This window comes from Pinus tabuliformis, chromosome 7 (assembly GCF_031772625.1).
Source record: "Pinus tabuliformis cultivar Carrire ecotype Pingquan chromosome 7, CPIR1, whole genome shotgun sequence".
In the NCBI taxonomy this organism is placed as follows: Eukaryota; Viridiplantae; Streptophyta; class Pinopsida; order Pinales; family Pinaceae; genus Pinus; species Pinus tabuliformis.
The window spans coordinates 769,737,773-769,746,618 of NC_142293.1; positions in this window are offsets into that span (position 1 = coordinate 769,737,773).

An 8,846-nucleotide genomic window follows, 5' to 3' on the forward strand; every position below is an offset into this window, starting at 1 on the left:
TAAAGTGCAAGCTATAAAACCATATCGGGTCCGAAGCCAGCATCGCATCGGAGGAAAGGCTTGAGACTGCCAAAGTGTAAGCTCCGACAGCCCGGAGCCGAAAAGATTATAAAGCCAAGTGTAAAGCCCGTCGGGTCCGCAGAACCCTTATAGCACCTCGGAGCAGCGGAGGTAGCGACCAGCGAAATCGCCAAAAGATCCGGACCCGAAATCATTATAGAAGGATTCGGAAAGGGCCATCGGGTCCGTCGGATCGGAAGAAAGGAGGGGACTATTGTTATAGCACCGATATCCGGACCCGCCGAAACATATATGGTATAGCATATAATCCTTTCGGGTCCGAAAGGAACCTCGACACGGTTAAGCGGCGAGCTCCGAAATCCGGAGCCGAAATATTATCTATATTAGCTGAAGGTTGCGTCGGGTCCGCACCTCGTCGGAGGTCAGGAGTTAACGGACTGTTGTGGTTGCCAAAATCCGGACCCGCCGAAATTATAAAGGCAGTGCATAATTTTTGAAGTCCGGCATTTGATTTGAGCGGGAATTATATGGGTTCCGTGTGTTAATGTGGTTGTGGTTCGGAAAGGGAGCTTTAAGGTATTTCCCATTTGTTATGTTATATATGACCGCGGAACTTAAGGTATATATATAAATTTTGTTCGATGGTTGATTATAGAGCGCCGATAAAAGGTGGCTTTGATTCCTAGTAAGTCCGTGGTTTATAAGAGGCTTATAGCCTTAGAAGGAGCTTCCGATAGGACTTTGTGGCCATAACCACGGGTCCAAGGGCTGACTTTTAATTAAGAAAGGAGATTTTGGGCTTGTACCAGATCTCTTTTCATCAGTTGGTATCAGAGCGAGAAAAAGATTCTGTGGAAGGAGGTACAGTTCTTGATAAAGTATGTCTGGTCTTATATTTTGAGTAGGTAGCAGCAGACGAAGGTCAGAAGGTTCCAGAAGAAAGTGAGAGGATTGCAATAGCCTAGCGCGTTTACCAAAAGACTAAGTAAGGAGAGCTTAGTGAGGTAAGATTGCAGCCAAAAGGAAAGCTGTTGCAGAGGCTTGTTGCAAAGGAGAATTAACAAAGGTTGAACAAAGTTGCAGATGAGAGAAGCCTGAAAGAGTAGTGGAGAATGCTCGAAAGGTTCCAGCAGAGGAACAGTGATTACCAAAAGACCAAATCTGGAGGGAAGGATTGGTGAGGTAAGTGGCAGCAAGAGATTTTGTTGTTGTAGAGGCTTGATGCAACTCATGGGTGAGAAACTCATGGCGGAGAAGACGACTACTGATAGTCATAGCAGAGGTTCAGGAAAAAGCCACAGTAGAAGACATAAGAAAGAGGATGCCAAGGTAAATGGCAAAAAGATAAGTCCAAAGGAAGTTGAAATGGAAGAATACATTTGTGAACCAGAACAAGGAGAATTTCTGGGAGATATTGAAGATGAAGACTTGAAGACTGAAACTTCAAGTAAGACCAAAGGGTCATATGGTTTTAAATCTGACAATTTGTAGATAGTTGCAGGTGAAAGACAATTGGCTGATATTGCCATGAAAAAGGAAGGAGAGCAACAGAATAAAAATTCTTTTCTGGAAGAGCATGAGGTAGATAGGCCATATATACAGATCGAGAAGGTGATCATGGAGAATCAGAGAAGAGGTCTGGAGGAATGGCACAGAAATGGGATGATTGCAGAAGTTCGAGAAAGAGAGATTACAGTAATGAAGGTACAATTGCAAGTATTGGAAGAATGGCTGCAAGAGTAGAAAAATCAAAATAGAAAATGGATCTTTCCACTGAAAGGAAAGAGAGTGATTTGGCGACAATTGCAGAGGAGGTTGAGGAAAATTGAGATTGCCTTGTTGAAGGAGGAACTTAGAGTTCTTGTGCCAGAGATAGAATTTGAAGATTCCACACGCAGATCTGTTCAGAAGGAAGTAATGAAGGAAGCAGTCAAGACTGAAAAGTCTCGTGATTTAAAAATTAATGAGTTGCGCATGTTTGCAGGTATAGAACAGGGAGATGAACAAGCTTTAGAGTTTGTCCAAGAAGAGTTGAAAGTGGAGGTTTCCATTGGTGAAACAGAAGAGAAGATCATTGATGATTTCTTGAACTATTGGGCAGATCCAGACCAGCGGGATAATGCGAACTCTTGTATTTTTGTAGATAATAATTGTGATGTGGTTGCAGGGACTGAGGAAGATGCGCAATCTTGTGAAGTTGTCGCAAGTGTGAAAAGAAGTCTTTCAGGAGATAAGTACTCAGAAGATAGCAGTGATGATAATGATCCATTGATTTTATTAAGTGATGGACAGATAACTGAATTTATTGCAGGAGTTGAGAACCAGAATTATATTCTGATAACAGATGATGAGATGGTGACAACAGAAAGCTTGGCTGGTGAAAGTATTGAAGATTGCATAGAAAGTTTCTCAAAGGAGATGACAGGTTTGTGGCATGAGTTACAGGTTCTGGAGCAGAGACTAGAAGCACAGAGGATAAGTATTCAAAGTATAAAAACAAAGATGAGTGAAATAAAAGAGGTTCCAGGACACAGAGGTATTCTCGAAGAAGAAGATGTTGAGGAGAGACTAACTGGTAATCTCAAGAAGGATTGGAATCAGCATGCTGATATGCTGACAAAGGAGAAGGAGAAAACAGAGCATCAAATTGAATTATTGCCAAAAGGAGATAAGGCACATCAGCCTTATGTTTTTAATTTTAACAAGTGTTTTGTGAATGCAGGTGATGTAGAAAACAGTCCATTACTTGGAATTGTCTCAAGAGAAGGAGAATTGTTGCGGTTAGAAGATGAGACAGTTATGTCCCATAACCAGAGGATTATTTCCATGAGTGACAATAAAGAGTTGGCTTGCTTAAATTACCAAGAGAAGACTGGTGTACAAAATTTTAAAGCTGCTACAGGAGTACAGGATGAAGCAACAATGGTTGATGAAGTGCTTAAGAAGAAGTGGCTGAAATATGATGAGCAAAAGAATGTTGCAGAGGGACAGGAAGTTTGGGAGGTAGCAACATCTATGGTGGCAGCTAAAGCAACATCTGTAGCGGCAGTGACAACAACATCAATGGCAGCAACATTTGTGAAAGCAACGATAGCAACATCTGTGAAAGCAGCGGTAACAACAGGTATTATGGAAGATGCTGGAGAAAGTCTGTTAGACAAAGAAATTGAACTGATGAGGCAGCTGATGATGCAGCAATCCAAATGGAGGAAAATAGAAATAGCAGCAAGCAAGATCAATCAGAAGTTGAACCTGATTGACAGAGAGAAGAAAATGGAGCAAAGGACAGCAGAAATGCAGCGGCAACAAAGGAATAAAGCATTTGGACAGTTGCAGAACAAGATATGGGATCCAGGAAGACCAAGACCACAAGACACATGATCAGGAGATCATGAAATTTTTCTACCTTGGGAGTCTGATGCAGGAGCATTCAACCCAAGGGAAACTATTGTAAATAGTAGACATAGGGGGTCATGCATTCTTAGAATTATTTTCCTAAGTTTCAAGTTAGTTTAATATTTAGACTTCTAAATGTGATTTAAATTAGATGCTCTCAAATAAATAAATAAGAGCATGAGTAGTTCCATGATTTTAGAAGTAAGGGAGAGCTTTTAGGCATAAAAGAAATAGATGTGGATAAGGAGGCTTTTCTGTTTTAAAACAGAGAAAAGATAGAATAAAGCCTCAAGAGGTTTTTTCCATATATGCATGCATGTAAAAGCTTTAGGCTTTTAATACCAATGTTTATTATATATATATATGAATGTAAGCCTACGGGCAAAGAGGAGCCACTAGAGGGAGAAAGCCACCAAAGGAGAGAATTTGGCTTGTGAGAGGAGAGCCACTAGAGTGGAGAATTTGGCTTATGATAGGAGAGGCACCAGAATTGATAATCGGGCCTGTGAGAGAGTGCAACATTGACTGTTAGGCCTGCGTGCCTGTGTATTTGTGTGCATGTATACGAGACCGAAGTCTCTCAATGTAAATTCACGCTTTTATATTAATATATGCAGTGTTTCTAACTATGTTAAAACAGAGGGAGTTTGTTTCCATTTAACTGTTGTTTCCGTGGACTCTCTAAGTCCTTTTGTAATGTTTTGTGTATAACTCTGTTTACACGGAGAAGTTGTTATATTTTCCTTAAGCAGGACAGAGGTGGACGTGAACTATTATCTATATAGGTTCTAACCCTTATCGAGTCCGAACCAATATAATATCGCATCGGAAGGCTTATTAGCGGTGGAAGCGTAAGCTCCGAGATTCCGGAACCGATCTATTATAAAGTGCAAGCTATAAAACCATATCGGGTCTGAAGCCAGCATCGCATCAGAGGAAAGGCTTAAGACTGCCAAACTGTAAGCTTCGACAACTCGGAGCCGAAAAGATCATAAAGCCAAGTGTAAAGCCCGTCAGGTCCGCAGAACCCTTATAGCACCTCGGAGCAGCGGAGGTAGCGACCAGCGAAATTGCCAAAAGATCTGGACCCGAAATCATTATAGAAGGATTCGAAAAGGGCCGTCGGGTCCGTCGGATTGGAAGAAAGGAGGGGACTATTGTTATAGCGCCGATATCGGACCCGCCGAAACATATATGGTATAGCATATAATCCTTTCGGGTCCGAAAGGAACCTCGGCACGGTTAAGCGGCGAGCTCCGAAATCCGGAGCCGAAATATTATCTATATTAGCTGAAGGTTGCGTTGGGTCTGCACCTCGTCGGAGGTCAGGAGTTAACGGACTGTTGTGGTTGCCGAAATCCGGACCCGCCGAAACTATAAAGGTAGTGCATAATTTTTGAAGTCCAGCATTTGATTTGAGCGGGAATTATATGGGTTCCTTGTGTTAATGTGGTTGTGGTTCGGAAAGGGGGCTTTAAGGTATTTCCCATTTGTTATGTTATATATGACTACGGAACTTAAGGTATATATATATATAAAGTCTGTCTGATGGTTGATTATAGAGCGCCGATAAAAGGTGGCTTTGATTCCTAGTAAGTCAATGGTTTATAAGAGGCTTATAGCCTTAGAAGGAGCTTCCGATAGGACTTTGTGGCCATAACCACAGGTCCAAGGGCTGAGTTTTAATTAAGAAAGGGGATTTTGGGCTTGTACCAGATCTCTTTTCATCACCATCTTATCCATCTTGGAATGATGATATCCATGCAGTGAGTTGAATATTTGTGGTGGTAATTTTAGGTATGTGCATCTCTTCCACCAAATTATCGCCCTCCAGTTACTTTTGTAGTGGTTCAAAAACGTCACCATACTAAACTCTTTGCGAACAACCATCCAGATCGAAATGCTACATACAAGAGTAGAAACATATTTCCAGATAAGAAGATAATTGTTATTGAATACACAACTACTAGTTGTCACATACTATGTATGATAGTCCTCTATTTATCATAATTCTATTGTAAGTTTCCTTTTATTTTCCATCCAACAAAATTTGACTTTTACATTTACAATGATGTTGGTACTCAGGTACCATTGATATTACATTTTCCATTTGGTTGGATAATAGGTTGATATCTTTCAAGTGTAAGATGTTATTATGTTGTCCAACTTAGCAGAAATGAACATGTTGACTGAAATATTAACTGATCTATGTTTATGATGTTTATAGGGAACTAGTAAATCTCCTCATTATTATGTTCTTTGGGATGAAAACAAATTTGTAGCCGATAGATTGTAGTCCTTAGCCAACAAACTATGTTACACATAGATCTCTACCTCATCCTCTTTACCCCTAATGCATTGTGTAGATTAGATAACCTATTTTCAAAATATTATTATTTTTTTTTATCTGTTTCTTATTAGTTTAGACTTTTACTTTTCTTATTGGTTTTTGAGTTTTATATTGAAAATTTTATAGTTATAGGTTGCAAAATTCATCTTTAAGGAGTAGGTTAAGAGTTGGAAGTTATAGATGGAAAATATAAATAGATATGTCGTTGTAGTTGGTTTTAAGGTAAATCTTAATTAATGTTTGAAATAATGTTAGTTCTTGAGTGATTATTGTTTTGTAGTTTCGAAAAATCATGTTTGTACTCATCTAGTTGAAAATTGGGAGTTGGTTTTTTTTCTTAAATTAGAACAAGTTTAGAAAAAAATTAATGCCTTGTATATTTTATTGGGTTCCTACTGAATTGTATCGATTTTTTTGCAGTAGATATGTGAGATTTACATGCTTAATTTCTATAGGTAGGTCTCGAATGCTAAATCATAAAAAATATAACTGGTTCATCTGTTTGGGGACTGCCCTTGACATATATTTTTATTTTATATTATGTATAGGTACCCCAAGCATATTATGCCTATCTGGCTACATTTCAGGCTCAGTTTTATATGGATCCAGAAACATCAAACAGTGGTTCCTTATCTAGTGGTGTTCCTAGTAGTCACATGACTACAACTAGTTTAGGTTCTCAGAGCACTCATGTACCTACAGGAACAAGTTTTCGGCCCTTACGGAATCTGAAAGAAAATGTCAAGAGAGTTATGTTTTACTATTAGATTTGGTACACAAATGTTTGACATTTTTAAGTTCTATATATCCCATCCCTTTGTTGGGTTAAGTAGGAAATTGAGTGACAAGCTAGGTGCATCATTGTGATGCTTTCAAATTGTAAAGTTTTAGATTTTGAAAACTTAAGATCATGCTTAGTCACTTTCTTTTCACCTCTTTTACTATTTGAGATTTTTTAATTGGTTGTGGCCATTTTAATTAAAAAAAAATTAAACTTTAGCATGAACATTTCTGTTGTGTTTTTTCATATTATGTATGGCATGAATATTAGATGATATTTTTTTAATATAGCCACAAAATCATACTAATTCATTTATGTTGATTAATAATGAGCACATAAAATGAATATAAAACCACTGAATTAGTACCTTATATTGATTAATATTGAATATATAATGACTAAATTGGTTGTTTATAATGATTATTAATGAAAGTAAATGAAATGAATATAAACAACTAAATTAGTAATTTATATAAAGAATATAAAGTTACCAAAAAAATATAATTAACTATTGTAATGATATATTTGTGATTACAAATGATGACTAAAATTTGCATATATACAACTAGTAGTAGCTAATTTTCAGTATGTTATAACATGACCAAAATTTAGGCATATTTCTTTGGTCATTAATTGTTTTCAAACGATGACTAAAATTCACATACATATAACTATTAGTAGCTAATTTACAGTATCTTATAACACGACCAAAATTTAGCAATATTTATTAGGTCATTAAATTGGTTTCAAATGACTACTAAAATTTGCATATATATGACTATTAGTAGCTAATTTATAGTATCTTATAATGCGACTAACATTTTGGTCATATTTTTTTGGCCATTAATTTGTTTTCTTGGGTGATCATATAGTAGATTATTTTTTTGTGTATTTGGTCATTAATTTTGGCAATTAATGATAAAATTAATGACCAAATTAATGACTAAATATACTACTAGACGATAAAGTTGAGGCAACCAATTAATGACTAAGCTAAAAACGAATAAACGTTGGTCGCACTATAAGATACTATAAATTAGCTACTTTTGGTCACCGACTGAAAATTGGTCATTTATATGCAAAATGTAGTCATTCTTTTAATATCTAATTAGCCATTTTGTAAAGTAAGAATTTCAAAGGTTGGAATTTTAGAAGTACTCCTAAATTGAATTATGAAGGAAGTCCCAATACATGGAGCTCTGATACAGTGCCACTTGGTCATGGGAAACCTAAAGGACCAAGGGTGCAAAGCAGGGTTAACACCTAAGTGCTATGAAGAATTTTGGAGCTCGGAGTTTCATAACGCCTATGCAAATACTTTATGAAAAAGTTCTGATGAAAGGGGCTCTGATGTATGTTGGAATCTGGATGTAGAAACCAAAAAGAACCGCTGGCAAGAGAATTCAAAAAATAAATAGAGGCTCGCGATAAGATATGAAGGCCTTAGAACCTTAACGCCAAGCTGTTGGTCAGAACTCTTGGTTCCATGGTGTAAAACAAGAAGGAGCTGAGAAAACGGGGATAAAGGTAAAACCAAAATCTCATGATTTTGTAAGGTCATTATAATGAAAGTTATGACATTTAGGAGCTCAAGTATTGTAATACAAAGGATAATGAAGACGATAGTGATAGGAAGTAGTCACATGGGGGTATGAAACATAGTGGCCAATGAGATATATGGAGAGATATGTGAGTGTGAGTGCACTCCTCAGGAATAGTTGATGAGCTTAGTCTACAAAGAAAGCCTGAGAGTGGTTAAGTAGAATAAAGAGACCCCAAGAGAGAGAGGTTGTGCTTTTGTGAGAGGCTACGAGAGAGAGAGATTGTGTTGTGTGAGAGGCCAAGAAAAGCCTGTGAACAAAAGAGGCCTTGAGATTAAGTGCATGATGTTGAAGAGAAGAGGAAACAATGCTTCGATAGGCTTTGTTGAGAACATTGGGCTTCTATACTATGACAATAGAACAACAAGTGTTGTGTTGGAAGTGTGTTAGTGAAGTTGTTGATTAGATCCGTAGGATGCTGCAGAGTGTTCAGAGTGAGCAGAGGACAGAGAATAGAGATGAAAATAGGTATACTGGCTACCATAAACAAAGAAAATCTAATTCCTTATTGAGTTTGGGTTGGAGCCTACATATAGGAAGTTTGTGTTTGCATTTCTAGTGGGTGCTTGAGAAGCCTTGGGGTTTGTTGCCTCTTGCAAGTTGGTGATTGAAACAACATGAAGTTGGTGCTTCACATGGTGCTTTTGGTAAGCTAGATAGGTGTCTGCAAACAGAGGGAGTTGGTGCTTCCTGCTAG